Raw genomic sequence first — 14599 nt, 5'->3', positions numbered from 1 at the left:
CTGATGTTGTTTATGCCAGTGTGTAGTACCTAGGCATCTCTGATGTTGTTTATGTCAGTATGTAGTACCTAGGCATCTCTGATGTTGTTTATGCCAGTATGTAGTACCTGGGCATCTCTGATGTTGTTTATGTCAGTATGTAGTACCTGGTCATCTCTGATGTTGTTTATGCCAGTATGTAGTACCTGGGTATCTCTGATGTTGTTTATGCCAGTATGTAGTACCTAGGCATCTCTTATGTTGTTTATGCAAGTATGCAGTACCTGGATATCTCTGATGTTGTTTATGTCAGTATGTAGTACCTGGGCATCTCTGATGTTGTTTATGCCAGTGTGTAGTACCTGGGCATCTCTGATGTTGTTTATGCCAGTATGTAGTACCTGGTCATCTCTGATGTTGTTTATGCCAGTATGTAGTACCTGGGTATCTCTGATGTTGTTTATGTCAGTATGTAGTACCTGGGCATCTCTGATGTTGTTTATGCCAGTGTGTAGTACCTGGGCATCTCTGATGTTGTTTATGTCAGTATGTAGTACCTGGGTATCTCTGATGTTGTTTATGCCAGTGTGTAGTACCTAGGCATCTCTGATGTTGTTTATGTCAGTATGTAGTACCTAGGCATCTCTGATGTTGTTTATGCCAGTATGTAGTACCTAGGCATCTCTGATGTTGTTTATGTCAGTATGTAGTACCTGGTCATCTCTGATGTTGTTTATGCCAGTATGTAGTACCTGGGTATCTCTGATGTTGTTTATGTCAGTATGTAGTACCTGGGCATCTCTGATGTTGTTTATGCCAGTATGTAGTACCTGGTCATCTCTGATGTTGTTTATGCCAGTATGTAGTACCTGGGCATCTCTTATGTTGTTTATGCCAGTATGTAGTAATTAGGCATCTCTGATGTTGTTTATGCCAGCATGTAGTACCTGGGTATATCTGACGTTGTTTATGCCAGTATGTAGAACCTAGGCATCTCTGATGTTGTTTATGCCAGTGTGTAGTGCCTGGATATCTCTGATGTTGTTTAGTCACGAAATGGCTGAAATATTGCCGATGTGACTTAAAAGCTTAACTCACTCACTCACTCTGATGTTGTTTATGCCAGTATGTAGTACCTGGGTATCTCTGATGTTGTTTATGCCAGTGTGTAGTGCCTGGTCATCTCTGATGTTGTTTATGCCAGTATGTAGTGCCTGGTCATCTCTGATGTTGTTTATGCCAGTATGTTGTGCCAGGGCATCTCTGATGTTGTTTATGCCTGTATGTAGTACCAGGGCATCTCTGATGTTGTTTATGCCAGTGTGTAGTGCCTGGTCATCTCTGATGTTGTTTATGCCAGTATGTAGTACCTGGATATCTCTGATGTTGTTTATGTCAGTATGTAGTACCTGGGCATCTCTGATGTTGTTTATGCCAGTATGTAGTACCTGGTCATCTCTGATGTTGTTTATGCCAGTATGTAGTACCTGGTCATCTCTGATGTTGTTTATGCCAGTATGTAGTACCTGGGTATCTCTGATGTTGTTTATGCCAGTATGTAGTACCTGGATATCTCTGATGTTGTTTATGCCAGTATGTAGTACCTGGGCATCTCTGATGTTGTTTATGCCAGTGTGTAGTACCTGGTCATCTCTGATGTTGTTTATGCCAGTATGTAGTACCAGGGAATCTCTGATGTTGTTTATGCCAGTGTGTAGTACCTGGTCATCTCTGATGTTGTTTATGCCAGTATGTAGTACCTGGTCATCTCTGATGTTGTTTATGCCAGTATGTAGTACCAGGGTATCTCTGATGTTGTTTATGCCAGTGTGTAGTACCTGGTCATCTATGATGTTGTTTATGCTAGTATGTAGTACCAGGGTATCTCTGATGTTGTTTATGCCAGTGTGTAGTACCTGGTCATCTCTGATGTTGTTTATGCCAGTATGTAGTACCTGGATATCTCTGATGTTGTTTATGCCAGTGTGTAGTACCTGGGCATCTCTGATGTTGTTTATGCCAGTGTGTAGTACCTGTCCATCTCTTATGTTGTTTATGCCAGTATGTAGTACCTGGGCATCTCTGATGTTGTTTATGCCAGTATGTAGTACCTGGTCATCTCTGATGTTGTTTATGCCAGTATGTAGTACCAGGGCATCTCTGATGTTGTTTATGTCAGTATGTTGTACCTGGGCATCTCTGTTGTTGTTTATGCCAGTGTGTAGTGCCTGGGTATCTCTGATGTTGTTTATGCCAGTGTGTAGTACCTGGGTATCTCTGATGTTGTTTATGCCAGTGTGTAGTACCTGGGCATCTCTGATGTTGTTTATGCCAGTGTGTAGTACCTGGGCATCTCTTATGTTGTTTATGCCAGTGTGTAGTGCCTGGGTATCTCTGATGTTGTTTATGCCAGTGTGTAGTACCTGGGCATCTCTGATGTTGTTTATGCCAGTGTGTAGTACCTGGGCATCTCTGATGTTGTTTATGCCAGTGTGTAGTACCTAGGCATCTCTGATGTTGTTTATGCCAGTATGTAGTACCTGGGCATCTCTGATGTTGTTTATGCCAGTATGTAGTACCTAGGCATCTCTGATGTTTATGTCAGTGTGTAGTACCTAGGCATCTCTGATGTTGTTTATGCCAGTGTGTAGTACCTAGGCATCTCTGATGTTGTTTATGCCAGTGTGTAGTACCTGGGCATCTCTGATGTTGTTTATGCCAGTGTGTAGTACCTGGGCATTTCTGATGTTGTTTATGTCAGTGTGTAGTACCTTGGATTCTCTGATGTTGTTTATGCCAGTGTGTAGTACCTAGGTGTCCCTTGCAAAGTAACAAATCAATCATACCTTTATCAGAAACACATTTGACAAAAAGAATTTTTCCTCCGACCCAACAAGTTACTAGATTTCTAAGGAGAAAATATCCATACAAATGTAGATAGAAAAACTCAAAATCATCTTCATTGTCATGGTTTTGTTGTAAACCCATGTATTCCATGTATAGGACCCACCATAGATGGTAAAGTGTGTGACCCTTCTGTGTCAGGTATTTTGGAAATTAAGTGTCATTATGCTATAAGGGACTTGATTAGTAACCAGCATGTTCCTGTTACATCCAGTGGCACTGAGTGAGGAGAATCGGTCAGTGCGGAGTCCACGTTTCAACCAGGATCGATCAAGACTGGTGTATCTGGACAACCCAACCAGAGGAGGACACAGCAAGTGTTCACGGCTCATGTTGGTAAGTTGCTTCTCTTGCTGGTCTACATGGTGGTAACAGACCGAGCTAACTGGCATAAAGCAAGAAATCTGTTCTATTCTGTTGTATCCGATTTGATCATTCATGTTTGAGATGTTGGTAGTTACGCGTGTTCCGTAGCAATAGATTATACTCCGTACCATCTGGATGATCATGATATTGATGATGAAAGTGTATATTACCAGAATTATGTGTTTCACTTTATCCATGATAAGGATTATTTGTTTCAGTATGACTGGAACACAAAGAAAACAAGTGTAGTTCAGGACATAGTAGAGTCCGCTAAAGGTTTGTGATATGATACTCTCTGATTGTCCTGTGGACATTTCTTGCTCAATATGTTTCATAGTAATAAACCCACCTATTGTCTCAGTAAAAATGATTGTCATACAGTATATGTAACGACAATTTCAACATAATATCCTGTCGTTATCAAATTGCAGTTGGGGCTCAATAAAGCCCTATGGAAGTAATATAATGATCTGGCACATTTTTGCAAAATTTAAATAGTGAAAATTGCTTAGACAAACATGTTCTGATCTTAAGGCATCTTTCAACTATGCCAAATCTTTTTTCTCCTTAACTCATTTTTGATACTTGTACCCAAATAAGGTTGAAGTGTCATTCAATTAGATGTATGTACTGGCTTAGAAAAATAGATGCTCTGATAGTAAGACATCTTTCAAAAATGACTGCAAGTACCCTGATGTTCAAGGTACAGTCAAATCCCGATGAGTCGAATCGCTGGGGACCAAGTAATAAATTCGACTTATCGATGTATTCGAGACATGGGTATGTCTATGAGGGTAGAAAAAAAGATGATCCAGTCCTAATTCCTCCGCCTAAGCAATCTAATGAGTTCCATATCACTAATAGGGGCACCATATCAGTTCCAGTCTGATTAGCACAGACAGTGATTTCCGTAAAATCACTAATCTGCCTTTTGAACTCACCCGTCAATGGCGGAAAGGTGTGAGCCACACTGGTTTGTTAATTGGATCAGTTTGCTACACCAATCAACTTCTCATTGACTGACTTCGGCTTATGTATACGAGATTGCTGTTGTTTGAATCTCATGGGACCAAATTTCCTTCTCGAGTCATCGTGTGTATTTATGAGACGAATTCGTGTACACAACTGATGACAACTATAACAGGGAATGGTCGGGACCGACAGGTACTTCGAGTTATGCATAATATTCGAGACAACGGCATTCGACTCATCGGGATTTGACTGTATCTTCACTGAGATCTTCCTAAACGAGGGTGGTCTTCCTGGAGGTAGTCGGATAATGTTGACAACATTCAGGGGGAGTAGACAGGTGAGCTCGTTAGACTAGGGGGGTTACCTGGAGGGAGGGCTAGCGCTCCGACACTGACCGCAGTAATGACCACCAAATGACGGCTAATACACAAGGAAAACAAACATGGCAGACATGGTAAGTTAACAAGGGGAACGCTAGAACAAGTGGTAAAAAAAATTTCATAGCATTTTTATTACTACAGTTGCAATGTATATGTGTGCAGAAGAATTCTCATTCTTACTTTTGGTGAATGAAAACAGTATTATAGCTGATTCAAGACACAAAAATCGCTATCACACCCACAAAATGTAAACAATGACACCCCATTTCAACAGCAATATTTGCACTAATATTTCAAGTCAGCTCGCTATGGCCATGAAATAGTGAACATAAGACATGGAAGTGTACAACCACAGTAAAAAAAATATATCTAGAATCTTAAGTTTAGAAAAGTTGAGGATGCAAATGTTGCCGTTTTTGCCCAATGACTATGTTGTATCAGACTGATTTTGAGACACAGACCCAGCCACATGCAGTTGTACAAAGAACTTGACACGATTACTGATCAATATTTTTTTGTCATTCTTTTCACAGTTATTACAAAACTGACAAAGAAAAGCGAACAGGTTCATTTACAGCAGTACCACCAGGCCTATCTGATTATGGCTTGGGGTCTCCAAATAGGTCTTGCACCTTATTCTAGAAGTAAGGTGAATGTAAGTAAAGTTAATAAGTAAATTAATCATGACTATAATGGCTTATAAATGTTACAGTCAATCTGTCAAACCAGTCATTTGAACAATTTTAGTCAATCCATCAAATGCAAGGTGTTTGTTTTGAATGTTGACTCAACAAAGTGGTTTTCACAGAAAACACATGGTGCACATGGTTTCTCTAAACAAACACTCTGTAGTAATCAAAGATAGTATAGACCAAGGGGTAGTTAACACATACTGACTCAAAGGCTTCATCAGAATTGATAGATTTGTTTGATCTTGAGATTTACTGGTTTCATTTTACACACTACAAAAAAGATTTTTCTCCCAATGCTTTGCACATCTGAACATTACGTTATGGGTGATTTAGTTGACGAGACGTTCACACAGAAGCTGTATGAGAAGTATGAGGAGCTAAAGAAGGTGTTCATCCCCAAACAAAAGTACTGTGCCAATTGAGCTCAAACATCTTGCCTCAGTGACATCAAAGAAGACACACCAAGATTACTATCTTCTGTCAAATTATGAGATTCTTGAGTGTTGAGACTGTCAGCGACTCATCAACAAAAGGAAGACACCGGAAGATCAACCAGTCTACTATGTTCACACTGAAGAGACCTTTGACATTGTACATTATCTTCATCGAGTGTCCAACAGTCTCCATATTCAGCTCTCTTTGGAATGGAGGCCACGGTTGGATTGCGATCAACATCACTGCCTGATGACATCCTGCACAAGCTACAGACAGAGGATGACCTACTTGCAGCTACCAGTTCCCACCCAGAGCAGTTTGAGACCCGCGAGACCGACCATGTTGAAGAAGACGACAGTGCTGGACATGGTTTAAACATATTTATTTCATGAAAGAGCAACGACAGAATTTTCATGAACTGAATTGGTCAACAAGCTCAAAAGAACTTATATGAAGACCGCTCCAATATACATAGATATATGAAACAGTATCGTGACAAGAAAAGATGATATCTAAAATGAAAATAGATAGTATGACATGTAGTCGGAAAATTAAAATCATGATGGTTGTATACATTTATGGCATCTGCAGTCGGGATCCATAGTAGTATAGCTTTGAGAGTTATAGGTTTTAATATATGACTTGCTCGGTTAAAGCGCCTAGTTTACATTATGAATAGATAGACTGATTTTAAGATATGTGATTGAATTTGTGGGTCCATGGAAGATGTTCCGTATAAGATTGTTTCTAATGAAAAGCCATTGGTATAATAAAAATTTATTTACTCTTACATCATCAAATCTGAGACATACAAAGAAATAATGACTTGCATCTTCAGTATGGTGGCCACACAAACAATCTGCTCTCTCTGATATATGTCTGTTGTGTTTGTCAGCGTTGAGATCGCTACATCCTAACCTTAAGCGACAGTGGAGGATTTGACAAACTCTTGAACCTATATTTGGATCGAAATGAATTTCTTTAGCTCTGGGACTTTAGGCAGACTTAAAATCATTGATGTCTGTAAGAGATTGAATATTTTGCTGTAAAGCATTCCATAAACATACAGCGTCTGGTAGAAATGAATTGTCATATAGAGCAGTACGGCAGGCATAGTTTGCAAATGCGATGCGTTATGTAACGGATAGTTACTGACTTGAGAGATGAAGGAAGGGGCGAGTTCGTTTAGATAGTGGGGTAATCTGTTATGATACATTTTGAGAAATGTGATTAGTTTAGCTATACTTCTTCTTTCGCGAAGAGAAACAAAGGATGTTTCAGCGTAGATTTTTATCGTGACTGGTGCCGCGAACAGCTCCACATATCGTACGTAACGCGTCTAAGTGCATGTTTTCCAAGATTGTTGCTTGAGTTTTGGTACAGTTGTCATAAATATGGCTACAGTAGTCAAAGATCGGAAGTATAAATGACGTATACATACGATTCAGGGTGTTTCTCGTTAGTCGATATTTAAGGCTTCTTAAGCAATTTATCATGGGGCTGACTCTCTTACCGATATCGTTTATATGTATATCCCATGTACAATCGTTTTGAAGAGTTATACCTAAATGTTTATGGCTCGAAGTTTCTTCAATTCGAATGTAGTTGAAAAACAAGCTTGGATGAGGATTTGAATTTGGTTTCCTACTGAATAAGACTGTTTTAGTTTTAGATGGGTTGAAATCGATTTTCCAGGTTTTTGCCCAGTTTGCTATTTTTAGTAGATCATTATTCAGACTAAACGCCGCTGTGTAAGGGCCATCTATTATTACATAGATAGAAGTATATTACTGTCAATGCCTTCAACAATATCATTTATGTAGACCAAAAACAGAAGTGGTCCTAGAACAGAACCCTGTGGGATGCCAGCTTTTACCGGTTTAATATTAGAACTATAACCATTTATGACTACACGCTGGGATCTATATTCTAAATAACTTTTAAACCATTGTAATAGTGAACCATCGATTCCACAAGATTTTAACTTATGCACGAAACCTTTGTGCCATACTCGATCAAAAGCTTTGCTGATATCGCAAAATACTGCACGTATTTCCTTACCTTCGTCCATTGCCATGGCTATGAAATTATACAAATATGTCAACTGATTCACGCAAGAGTCCTCTGGGATGGAATCTGACTGTAAATTGGATAAGATGTTATTGCCTCTGAGATAGTTGAAAACATGTTTGAATATACATCGTTCAAATATTTTAGATACACAACTAGTTAAGGCTACTGGTCTGTAATTTGTACAATCATTTACCCTTCCCTTTTTGTGAATCGGTATAATGTTTGCTTCTTTCCAAACTGCCGGGAATACGCGTTGTTGAAGTGATAGATTAAAAGTCCCGTTAAAAGGGGTGAAATACTGACAGCAATTATATTTAAGAATTTTATTTCCAGTGCCGTTGGGGCCGGTTGCTTTCGCAGTATTAACACTCATAAAGATATCATATACTTCACTGTTAATAAGATTAATTTCTGATAGAATATTGATTGTCTTTATATTGATATTGGGGGGTGTTGAATCCAGATTTTCTACTCGCAATTGCCGAGTGAAATAATCATTTAGAGAATCAGTTATATCTTGTAAGTCATCGCTTACGACATCATTCAATATCAACGGGTGAAAATTAGAGTTGTTTTTATTTCTCTTCACATAATTATTGACTAATTTCCACCAGCATTTGTCCGTAGTGAATCGATTTATCGTTTCATCTAGTTTTTTTGCATACGCTCTTTCCGCTTTTCGGATAGCCGAGATTACTCTATTTCTACTTTGTCTGAATCGAGCCCAACGGGTAATAGGATTTTTACTCTTAGTGAGCTGATGATGTCTTTTGCGCTTACGTATTAGCGATCTAATTTCGTTATTCATCCAAAGTGGATCCGATGGTCGAATAGTAACAATTTTATTTGGGATATTCTTGTCACAAGTATTCCTTATTATAGTCGTTAATTTATTTGCTATGTCATCCAGATGGTTGTTTAAGAATAAGTCATTAGTGTCAAGATTATTGATGTCAGAAATCATACCATTAACATCCATATGTTGATAATCATATATTTTCAATTTAAATGTATCACACCTGGGTCTAACAGATTTGTCAGACAGTGTTGGACATAATATTGACCGTCAGATGGAGACTATCAACAGGAATAGGTCATGTGCACACGACTCCCTAAGAAAACAGGCAGAGGGGATGGTGAAGCGCAGTAAAGTTGTCATGAAAGAAGGGTGTGTGGAAGACAATGTGGCCATTCCCCTTCCAGCAGTGGACCGTGGTCGTGGTGATGCGAGGAACATTCTGGGTGTGATCACTATAGTCTGTTTGCAGTGAAAACATACCGATGAACTTCACTTTAAACCAAAAAGTAAAACAAATAAAGTGAAATTAAGACTGCGGATCCTCCTGATTTTACCTTGCCAATTGAACATATAAATCTCAGAAATTTATTCAATTTATGATAAAAGTCCTTAACAAACGATCATAGTTTCACATCACTATTATCGGTTTGTATTACAAGGGGGCATGCACATCAAATGAAACACCAAGAACGACAAGGGTTGTTCTAAGTAAACGCTCTTCACGTACCGCACGTGCATTTGTTTCACTGTTCCAACTACTGCGCTTACCCCAGTGTAATACAATCCAGTAATTTTGATTATTGATTTGAATCTATGATCGTTTGTTAAGTTGAATAAAATTCTGAGATTTAAATGTTCAATTGGCAAGGTAACATTATGTGGATTCACAATCTTAATTTCACATAATTTATATGTCGTAAACGTTCCCTCTGGATTATGGAGGTAAACAGCCAGAAGAGCCCAATTCAATGGGTATTTCATGTTCCATATCCTCAGCTGGCGGATCGTACTTGGATAAAATCCGTAAAAAAATCCATTTTGTCCTTCAATGTCCATCCGGGAATGTAATCTTCCGCCGCCGTATCTATGGAAGGCACAGTAACACAACCCTCCTTCATTATCAATTCAGGATTAGATACCGGGTAGGCTGTATGCCCCTCCGTGTCCGATAAGTCCGGGATTAACGGTAATATGGGCGGATTGTCCGTACCTATAAAGTCCTGGCAAGCCGTAGCCGTAACTGTAGCCGTAGCATGACTATCCGTGGCATTCCCCGTAGGACAAGCAGTCTTCCGCTGGGGTTCCGCCGTGAAACCCATGCTATCTGACAGCTGGTAAGGGACCGTGCCGCAGGCCTGAGCCTGACTAACGGCATCCCCCCAAGACGCACGGGCAACACAGATCCACCAGAATGTGAAACGACAGCCGGCTCTGCGGACCGTCTGGCTTGGGTACTGGACCCTAAGGGTACCCCGCACATGGCGGTGTTCCTCCCCCAGGAAAACCATACAGAAAAAAATATGAGGGCTTGGGGAGAACAATGCTGTGACGTCACGGCTAGGGGAGATGACTGTGTCACTCTTTAGGCATACCACTAAGGATAACTATGACTTTGTTTTCTTAAGAGAACTTTTTCTCTTTCATTTCTGTATGTCACTGTGATACCACAGGAAACTGGCAACCATAATCCAGAGATAAGTTTACGAACAATTACTAACAAAACTTGTAATTGTTCCTTATTTGTTTTACTTTTTTGTTTAAAGTGAAATTCATCGGTACATTTTCACTGCAAACAGACTATAATGTGAGTGACAACGGACAGTAAACAATCGCCTGCCCTGCTCATGTCCTCCAAGGCAAGTTCTCGAGGAACCATGTCGATTTGTGCCTAGAGAAACTCTTAACTTTTTATCAGAAGTCAATACTGAAACTTCAGTATCCCTTCGTACTGCTGTTGGAGCCGAGTCTTTATCATGAGGCCAGGGTTTCGTAAAGTGTAACTGTGCTGGTAGCAAAAGATGTGGAACCAAGAAATGCAAATGTTTTAAGAACAATCTTTTGTGCAACAGTCGGTGTCATTCAAGTCTCACTTGTGAAAACAAGTAATGCAAAGCTCTATGTTGAAACTGGATAAATAAAGTGTTCACTTAATTGTTTTGTGTGTTTCATTTTTTAACTTAAACGATTTAGTCACTTGGTCAAATGACTGGTCAACAATTTTAGTCATTTGGTCAAATAACTGAGAATTTTAGTCTTTTGATCAAATGACTAGTTTGACAGATTGACTGTAACATATATATATATATCTATATATCTATATATATATATCTATATCTATCTATATATATATCTCTATATCTATCTCTATATATATATCATCTTATAGTGCAGAAAGTGAATATTTCATCAGCTGATGAAATTAGTTTCAGCATTATATTTGTGCATGAATACTTCTGTCATCATGCTCAGTGTATATCCTTGCAGAACAAGGCCTCTCCACCAAGTCAAAATGGAGTGATGAAGAAATTAATGTCCTGATGAAGGACTGGACAAACATCAGACCATTCGACATCATTTTGGCAGGAGTGTGCTATTCTCCTATAGCCAAAATTTGGACCAAACAGAAGAAGTGAGTTTTGGCATTGTATTTTTTAATTTATTATAATTACAAATTAAGTTCAAGGCTCAAATTGCTTGTGCTTTGTCATCAGTTGCTTTGGTAGTAGAATCACATGTTATTATGATGTTTATTCATGATACTGCCATTGGTAAGTAAATCAATTTGAATAACAGTTTTAGAAGATACAATCATCAGTGGTTTCAATGATTAAGGTAACAGTTTATTCTTTACTCTTCCAGGCATGTCATGTCGTCTTCGATATCGAGGTCTAACTGCGAGTTGAGAAGAGCCAGATATCAACACATGTGATCTTCGTTGCAGCCCCCTAGTAATGACTACCTGAAGCGTAGAGTGCCAGACTGAGCCAGTCATTCCAGTTGTCCTCCTTGACAGGTCAAAGTTTCTTCCACCTGCTTGTTGCTCAAACTTCAGCACACAGTTAAGGACACAAGGTATTTCAACATATGAAACTGTAATCACATACACCAAGTAGATCTTGTAGAAGTCGAAAAATGTAAAAATATTTTTCCTTCTGAGCATACGGGACTCTATTTTCGCAGCACGTGAAAACATCGGGGAAGCAGAAACAGCACGCCCCGCATCGGCTGTTTATATATGCAAATTACGTAAAACAATTCATCGCTCTGGAAAAAGAGATTTATTTCACTGGAAGTCATGTCTAATCGTAGAAATATTAAACTATTCATCTTTTCAGTAAGTTCTGGAACATTTTGAAACTAGTATCACCCCTACTGCCATTACATCTAGCACTTACTTCGTCAAGAGTAATCCTGCGACAACTACAGGGCCATTTGCATATTTTCCATCCTAAGACTATAACAGGAAGTGACATATTATGCAACTTCACCCTGTACACGACAGCAAATTGTATGGTATGTTTTAAGGCGGCAAACAATTATTTTGTTATGATATTGTTACCTTGTATCCAAATGAATAGAAGTTTCAGATGTTTTGGTTAAAAACATGATGATATTTACATTGTGCACTCAAAAGATGTTAAAGAACACCATCATGGGATGGATTAACTAAAGTCATGTCAGAGCAAAGAATGTCCCTTAACTGCTTTTGATTAATACATGTATATATGCTATAGAAACATACGGATGGAAAATATTGTAAGTGGAATAACTTAATTTCATCATATTTAGTATAACTTCTTTGAGAGGCATTTGGATATATTTAGTATACCCTAACTGAGAGTGTTTATGTAACTTCGATATTGTTCTGTCTTTAAAGAGCTGCTCACATTTGACATTTCTGCAGAGTAAATCCCAACTCAAGTCAAACGGGAAAGGTCTTTGGACTTGACACCACCTGCAAAATCACTTGAAGAAAAGGCCAGGCAGTTTCTTTCATTAGGGAAGGATGCAGACATTGATGAGGATTTACAGGAAGACATTCTGTGCCTTATGTACCGCAGTCAGTCAGTCGCTTGTCTTGTAAAACATATTTTCAGGTTTGATAAACTGAGGAAAACAATTTGGAATTTGTTTGTTGCTGAAATAACAGAAAGCTCAAGGGCAGTTTGTGAGAGAAGCTGTGTCCTGTACCACAAGGACTATGAGGCTCATGCTGCATTCAACTGGTCATCAATCTTAGAGGAATTAGTTCACTCTAATGAATTCTTGGGTGATGTGCTTTTGGCTTACACCATCAGGCCAAACCAGTTGTATTTCTTGTTTTACGGACCCGCCTGTCGTATATTTTCAGGAATAAGAAAAAAATAGAAAAAAAATGTCCCCACTCAAAAAATAAAATCCTAATGTATTTATGGGCCAAAAATGTAAACTTACAAGAACATTTTTTAGATTGTTATTTTGCCCCATATACACTTCAAAAATTGCCAAAAGTAAAATACTTTGAGTATTTAGAAGGAATATTACTTTGACTGGTGATTTTATTTTTATTTTTTCCCTCCTGCCTTTAGGTTTTCTGAGGACCAAAATCCGTAAAATAAGAAATAAAATTGGTCTGGCCTCACAAGGAAAAAAACTGCAAAGCTGCACATCGAGTCTTTGGTAAAAATCCTAGGATTTTGTATGAGTGTGTAATGAAAACAAGGTGGAAAGACCTGTCTCTTGTGCAGAGAGTTGTATCCATGGTGATGAAGGAGCAAAATGTCCATCAAATGTGTCTGTTAATATATATGTGTTGTTCACCTGTTCAAGTTAAAGTTTTGTTCTGTTGCAACCGTTATGGAATGACAGATCCAAGTTCAAAGTGATGAGTGAGTCTAGTTTTTATGCCACTAAGAGCAATATTCCAGCAATATCACATCGGGAGACACCAGAAATGGGCTCCACACATTGTACCCATGTGGGTAATCATACTCTGGTCTTCAGCGTGATACGAGAATGCTTTAACCACTAGACAACCCCCACTGCTCCTCCAAGTGATGTGTGAACCAGTCATAAATCTTAACTTTCAGTAATACAAATACAAATGCTTCATATATTTCTCTGATAATGCGTCTATGAACTCATCCATTCCTTACTGTTTGGGTTTCTTGGACATCTTGCTGTTTCTGTCATCTGTTTACAAGTGTTTATGTTCTGTATGTGATTTCAACCAGACAAATTACTTCATTGTTTTATGGAAACTTCCAACTGAATTCTCCTTTCTTTGTACAAAATACATCTGAAACTTTTAATCAATGAAGTATGTACTGTAGCACCTGTAAGTAGGATGTGTTCAAGGGGTATCAGCTGTAAGTGGGATGTGTTCAAGGGGTATCAGCTGTAAGTGGGATGTGTTCAAGGGGTATCAGCTGTAAGTGGGATGTGTTCAAGGGGTATCAGCTGTAAGTGGGATGTGTTCTAGGGGTATCAGCTGTAAGTGGGATGTGTTCAAGGGGTATCAGCTGTAAGTGGGATGTGTTCAAGGGGTATCAGCTGTAAGTGGGATGTGTTCAAGGGCTATAAGCTGTAAGTTCAAGTTCAGTCAGTTTATTGTATGAAGACCAGAGGCCCATATACAAAATAAATATGTATAATATGTACAACATATGCAACATACGACACACAAGTTACATTGAATCTCTTCTAAATATAAGCGTGTGATAAATAAATAGAGCTACCTTATATTGTAATAGAGATGCTTTACATGAAAGTATTGAATATTTGATTGTAGCCATTGTGGAAAATACAGTTGCCTTAAATCATTATATACAGGACAAAGAAATAAGGAGTGTAATTCATTCTCTACAGTATTACAAAATGGACAGAACCTTTGTGATTTTATAATAGATGAATATCTTCCTTGATTGATATATAAATCATATAGGCTGTAAGTAGGATGTGTTCAAGGTGTATCACCTGTAAGTAGGATGTGTTCAATGGGTATCAGCTCTAAGTAGGAT

General features: G+C 38.6%; 1 protein-coding gene and 1 long non-coding RNA gene across 6 annotated transcripts in view; both read left to right on the top strand.

Moving 5' to 3' along the window:
• Positions 1-14599, top strand: part of LOC124271169 (neuroglian-like) — a 141363-nt gene that overhangs the window by 40452 nt on the left and 86312 nt on the right. The window lies entirely within an intron of this gene.
• On the top strand, positions 3087-12720 carry LOC124271171. Of its 4 annotated transcripts, XR_006896959.1 has the most exons (6): positions 3087-3219; positions 3468-3525; positions 5135-5256; positions 11085-11229; positions 11460-11672; positions 12505-12720. It is a non-coding gene; the product is annotated as an uncharacterized LOC124271171 (long non-coding RNA). The 4 variants fall into 4 exon arrangements; XR_006896958.1 differs by lacking the exons at positions 3468-3525; positions 5135-5256; XR_006896960.1 differs by lacking the exons at positions 3087-3219; positions 3468-3525; positions 5135-5256 and adding an exon at positions 4464-4558.

Source organism: Haliotis rubra, unplaced genomic scaffold, assembly GCF_003918875.1.
Source record: "Haliotis rubra isolate DU_JTF1 unplaced genomic scaffold, ASM391887v1 Scf158, whole genome shotgun sequence".
NCBI classification, from domain to species: Eukaryota; Metazoa; Mollusca; class Gastropoda; order Lepetellida; family Haliotidae; genus Haliotis; species Haliotis rubra.
The sequence above is the reverse complement of the archived record's forward strand: the minus strand, read 5'-3'. Positions and strand labels throughout refer to the sequence as shown.